This window comes from Haliaeetus leucocephalus, unplaced genomic scaffold (genome assembly GCF_000737465.1).
Source record: "Haliaeetus leucocephalus isolate CR32 unplaced genomic scaffold, Haliaeetus_leucocephalus-4.0 Scaffold932, whole genome shotgun sequence".
NCBI lineage: Eukaryota > Metazoa > Chordata > Aves > Accipitriformes > Accipitridae > Haliaeetus > Haliaeetus leucocephalus.
The window spans coordinates 2,251,801-2,258,672 of record NW_010973368.1 but is presented as its reverse complement, the minus strand read 5'-3'; positions in this window follow the sequence as shown (position 1 = coordinate 2,258,672).

Genomic DNA, 6,872 nt, shown 5'->3' with positions numbered 1-6,872 from the left:
ACATGGGAGAAAAATCATACACTGTGGTCAGTATGTGACTATTTTCCACCCAGAGAAACCAACTGTAAGAAAGCTCGATTCAGAAGCACCTGATCTCTGTAAAAGCCTGAAATTGTTCTTTACCAATAGTACTTTGGCATCAAAATATTTCTTTGTTCCAGATCTTGGTGTATTTCAAAACAAACCCAAGCGGTACATAAATACCTTCACTGTTACTTTACCTACTATGGAAATGAAGTAAGTTATTTTAAGATGTCATATTATTAAAAGTTTAAAATGTACAGCACATTTGCTTTGCCCTTTGATGTCACAGTCCTATTTTTCTATTCAAATCTTGTACACTGTAAGTTAATTGCTTTTGGAAACTACTTATTATTCATGTAAAAATTAATGTGCCAATGTGTTTAAATCCTTTTAAATGACCATTCATGCATCTTTCTTCTTTAAGTACCAATGAAATCTGTCAAAGATATCAATGCAAGATGGTCTTAGAGAAAGTTCTAATAAAGATTTTTTCTGCTAACATAAGATTTTCATTTTCGTCAACTTTACTTAAATTCCATTAATTTTTTAAGCTGCTTTTAATAAATTCACAAGTAAAAAAAATTTAGGCTCCATAGTCTGTCATTTGTGTTCCAGCTGACTTTATGAATATTAATAACAGTGTTATCCTGATTAAATAGGCTTCATATAAAATCCCTGTGAATCCTATAGCTCAGACATCTCATTTTTCCAACTCTTTATGAATTTGGATTCAGACATTAAACTGGAAAAAACCTTAAAAAACAGATTCAATGGTACATTTGTGTACCCTTAAGCAAAAAATTAGATGTTCTAAAGATTCAAATAATTAAAATTGATAGACTACATATTGAGATTTCAGGCTTTCTGTAAACATGCAACATATTTTAATGAAAATGTCAACACTTCACAGAATAAAGGATTAAGAATCTATTATAAAATAATAATAATAATGTCTGTCCTTCTCCTTACCTTAAACAACAGATGATATGATCTTAACTCTTCATATATGGAGTGCTGATTTGCATAAGTATTTCCTAAAGAGAAAGAAATTAGTAGATGCTTAATTACATAAGCATACACATGAAATACACAAACATTGTAGCTTAGCATGGGTGCCCAGTGAAAAACAGCATTAGCTTTTAATTGGTTTATACTTCAGCAAAAACCACCTTTTTCTAAAGAATGTCAAATTAAAGCACACAGGAAATTTTAACATTATCATACGAGACTCGTGCAGTCACAGTTTCAAACTGTCAACTTCTTTCCATGCTTATGTGTTTGAATTATTTACATCTACAACAGGTAAAAATGGAAAACAAAGCTCACCGCACTGCCTTCACTTTTTTATATAGTGCTAACTAAACTTACTACTTCCTCATTCATTCAGGGATATATTCTGCAAAGATGGCCATCAAAATATTTTGCCTTCCAGTACCTTGAAATATGAATGGATTTTAGGAGGAAAAAAACCCTAAACAAACTAATGGCTTATTCAAAAGGATGCCATTTCAGTCCCAGTTCTAATTACTCACCAGCACAAACACTTAATAGGAGTTAAATAAAAACAAGAGGTATATAAAAATAACATACATCTGGAAGGTAGAAAGCATACAGTGCTTTACTTGTGCAGTTCTGAATAGCTTTTATTACAGCTGTGGCAGTATTTCCACTTTCAGAGGAAAAAACCTCCAGAGTGTCTGCAGAACATATATTATACAAGGGAGCACCCCACAATAACACCAACTTTCAACCGTCTGAACGGTGATATTGACCCAAGGTATTTAGATTAGTGACAGTCTGCTGTAGCTGCCAACACCTTCCCTCGCTGGGCAGGAGATCTGGAAGTCCATTTTCTAAGCTGGAGTTCCCCACCCCAGGGAACCGAAAGGCTGTTGACACCCTCCCACATGGAGCCCCGATGACTGCAAAGCCCCGTTCCTTGGTCTTGCCTTGCCAAGTGTTGAAGACAACTACTGCATCATGGCCTTAGCCACCGTGACAGGACGCAAACATTTGCTGGTGTTGACAGAATTCACCTCTTCTTCACAAAAAGTCCTCAGGTCTTGGGAGAGTTTTTCCACAAGGAGGGCCACCCGCCTGCCGGGCCTCTGGTGGCACAAGAGGCCAGTTCCCCCCACTCCTTGGACCAGCACTGAGCCAGTCTTTGTTCCCCTTAATTATGCAGTTGACAGTTGGCATTGACAGTGCAGGGATGGAGCTATGTAAGAGAGGGAACACCATATACTTTACGGATAGGGAAATAAAGAACAAATTTTAGTATTATTTTCATAAGATTAATTAGATTACCAGGTTCTTCTAAAATATCCTGAAACGTTTTGCCTCAGGGCAAGCTAAACTAAAAACCTTAATTTAAGAGGGTACACCACATAAAAAAGTTACCTTCTAGAAGCATTTCCCTAGGGAACAGACAGACAGCTTTCTTAGCCCAGGTGGATGCCAAGTTTTGATGCAATGATACACTCCTCCACAAAAGTGTCCCATTTCCTCTCTACCTTAAGAAACTTTATGGCAAATCAGAAATCTAAGACAACCCAAAATAAGTTGAAGTTTCCTTTGGGCAGTTACAAAAATAGCAGTCAAAGAATAAATAAATAAATAAATAAATAAATGTCAATAAATAGCCACTTCAAATATTTGTCAAACGGGGAATAACACCCATCTGTTAGATACTTGAAAGCTGTGAAATGAAACGTACTTTGATATTTGATTACAGAGGTACTTATTTTATTGTATTCTATTATTTTTATATGCTTTTAAATACAAATAGTTCATGCAAAATATTCTGCTTCTTTTTAAAAGAATATAAAACATAGGCAAGCGGATTAACCCCGTAAGTGGATGAATGCAACATGAGTAGTACTTCAAATTTAAAACTCCAGCATTGCAACAAAGACTTCAAGATTTTGGTTTACAGAAGTAACTGCATTATCTGGAAGCTTGATAAAAACACCTTCCCAGAGGGCAGAGTCATGTAATAATCCCTGGCTTTTCTCCCTCTCCCCTACTGATTCTTGGCCCAAAAGGAGATGAGACATTTGCAGCTGGTTCCAACTAACCTGCATAAATCAGAAAAGACAAAGAGAACCAGGGCTCAGGCATTTTTACTCTGTTCCTGCAGCAGCTTCTTCACATTGTCATTAAAGAATTTGCATCTGATGCTTTTAATGATGGCATACACTAAGTCAAAGAGCATCATTCTCTATGTCATGCTTTTGACAAAGGCAAGAGAGAAGGTATAAAAATGCAGTTTCAACTGGTTTACAATAGGTTTTACCTATTCCTGAATTAAATTTAATTGGATAAAGGACATGTGCTTTTCTCTTTATTTTTTCTCCCTAATTTCTGCTATTAGTCCAGTGTCTTCCAGGCTCAGTTTTCTGTTTATGCATACCAGGAAGTGGTTTACATGCATATTAGATCACAGATAGACCCATATCTCCTTTTCTCCCCTCTGTTATATTCTCTTCCCCACCATTAACAACCAAAATAACTATCTTCGTCTGTATTTTATTTATTAAACAATCTTCAGCCTGCTCTGTTCTCTTCTTTCCCAGTTTTTAGCTGTCCTTTGTCCTCCATTTCTTTTCTTTTGCCTTAGTTTTGTCTTCTCTTTGACAATAAATGCCTTTTCCTTCTCCCCCTGCCCGCCACCTCTTTGAAATGTAAAGAAAACTGCAGAGGATCTTGTCAAAGACTGTGTCTCCTTTTTTTCCAGCTCTTTCTCATCTTGGTGTGCATTCTGTAAAACAGCTTTCTTTTGTGACACCTCCATTAACATTATTTTCACTCTGATAATGAAACTGTGATATGCTTTGGTCAAGTGTGGAACAACCAATTCATTTAGCCATCTTTCGGCTTTGTTGTAAGCACTTCACTGGTCTTATAACTCAATTATTATATATCAGGTAGGCAGCCAGATCTCCATTTCTAAACAGTTTACAACCAGACTGTGATTTCCATAGCCTTTAAGGATAAATACATATATTTTAAACTAGCTGTTGTCTTATCTGGAGCCAAAAGAATATTTAATAGAATATTTTAGTAGAATCAGCACTACATGGTGCTGAGTACTACCTGCATATTATGCTCTCTTGACAGTCTCATAGCCAGCAGACAATGGGAAGTGATTAATCCCCTCTATCTGGCACTTGTGAGATCACATCTGAAGGGCTGTATCCAGTCAGACCCTCTCATGGATATCCTGAAGCAAGTCCAGCAGAGAGCCATCAAAATTATTAGGGGTCGGCATCCCACGACTTATGAGGAATGTGAAAGGCTTGAGTTAGTTGGTTTTATGGAGAGAAGGCTAAAGGGGGGTTTTATTGGGTTTTAGCTGCCTTGTCAGCAAATACAGAGAAGACAGAGACAGATTCTTCTCTTGGAGACAAGTTGTAACACAGAAAACTCAGAGTTATTGGTAAGAGATTTTTCACAGTGAGGAAGGTCATTGGAACAAGTTGCTCAGAGAGGTTACAGAATCTCCGTTGCTGGAGGTGTGCAACGCTCATCTGGATATAGCAACCTGATCTAACTTTGGAGACGGCCCCGTTCTGAGCAGAGGTGTGAACTAGATGATACAGGTCACTTCCTGCCTACCTATTTTATTATTCTAAGGATTGCAATAAAACAAAACCACCAGAACTAGCATTCCTACAATACACTAAATTCTGGGCTGCTTTCTGCTATACAGGGTAGGACAGTAGAGCAGGGAAAAAAACCCAACACAAAACCACCCAGCAGTGAGGCACAACCAAAGATGACCCATGTGGCAGGCAGGCAGAATGCCAACAGGGAGGAAATGGTGCAACAGCAGCAGCAGCACAGCAGTTTGAGCACTACTTGTCTTGAGCACCCCATTTTTTCCAGTTTGCTACATCACTGGATGGTGTGGCATTAGGCCAAATGTCAAATGTTGGTTTGCACACCATCCTTCAGTAAACCAAAACTGGACCACTGATACAGATATTTCACCTGCCTTTCTGAAAGCATTTGCCTCAAGCCCCACAAAATCCACCCCCCTCCCAAACTTAAGTCACTGTGACCAAAGAGCTCCAAAGCTAACTATGGAAATGATTCAAGAAACATTTGAGACTACAGTGCTTATGTTTGAAAAATTCATTGTATAGCATATTCAATATCTTGAAATTCCCAAATCCCCAAATCATAATTTCTTTTATCACAGAAATAAGTTGCTAGCCTAGACTTTACCATAAAAGCAAAAATAAAGTCACAGAACATTATATGCCCATAAAAATGAGAAATGGTAACTTAGTGCCAGATTCATAAACCACTAGTGTAAGTAATAGCATTAAGCAGAAAAGATATTTCTCCCACCAAAAGCATTCCAATTTAATTGTTCAGCTGCCTTCACAGAAAAAAGGAAGATCAAACAGGGACTTAGTGAAGAAAAAGCAGCAACTAACCACACTGAAGCAGAAAAACTCAGTTTATCCAGCCAACTCACATTTTTCAAAGTCCCTTCAAATAGCGCCATTTTTCCTGACAGCAAATGCACTAAAAATAAAAAGCATAAAGGCTACAAACAGTGTGGATATTGGAGCCCGACCAAGAACTATCACAAGCACTGAACATGCGGAGGCCTGTGAGAAACGTGCCAACCTTTCAAGACCCAGTCCTGTGCGTGGGGACTGAGAGGGGCCCATCGGTCTCTTGCAGGGAAATACAGCCGCACTGGTTATGTTATCTGTCAGACTGTTTTGAACAGCATGAAAACACAAATGCACCTCTGCTTTTGCCGTAAACCAACATATCCAGTGCATTGGTTCTACACCAAATTATTTGTCCAGTCAAATTCAACAATATACACTTCAGCTGCTGAAGAGAATCACATGACCTGAAATTTCACAAGCTAAAAAGAGCAGAGAAATAGAACACTGACTCCAGATCAGCCAGATTTGTTCTTCATAAGAGAATTAACTAAGCTGTCATTTTCTTAGATGACTCTCTGAAGAGAAAGCTATCCTTGAACTAAAAGCATAATTTCTCCCTAAACTATGCTTGCACAGCAGTAAGAGCATTGAACATACAGTGTTGCTCAGGTGTGAACACAGACATACATTTTGACTCAATAAACATATAGTTCTCCTCAACTTCTGACTTTTTTTAAATCTAGCTAGTTTTTTAAAACTAGATCCATTACATAGTGCCTTCATTGACTATGAGTAGTAACTTCATCCCTGTTAAGTGAGAAGTGGAGGGAGTTACAGAGGAATGGCACACTTCAGGACATGTGTCCAAAGACGAGCAACAAAGCTGGTGAAGGGTCTAGAGCACAAGTTTTACAAGATGCAGCTCAGGGAACTGGGGTTGTTTAGCCTGGAGAAAAGGAGGCTGAGGGGAGACCTTATCATTCTCTACAACTACCTGAAAGGAGATTGTAGCAAGGTGGGGGTTGGTCTCTTCTCCCAAGTAACAAGTGATAGGACAAGAGAAAACCGCCTCAGGTTGCGCCAGGGGAGACTTATATTGGATATTAGGAAAAATGTCAAGCATTGGAACAGGCTCCCCGGGGAAGTGGTTGAGTCACCATCCCTAGAGGTATTTCAAGGATGTGTAGATGTGGCACTTAGGGACATGGTTTAGTGGTGAACTTGGCAGGGTTAGGTTTACAGTTGGACTTTATGATCTTAAAGGTCTTTTCCAACCCAAACAATTCTGATTATATGATCGTTACACTCTAACAACATTTCAGAGTGTTTTCAGCACCTACGCATTGGCTGTGTGCTTTACGTGCTTAACATGTATGATATATAACATGCCCTATCATGAGCTGTTGCTTATTTAGGTATGATTAGCAGGCTAGTGTT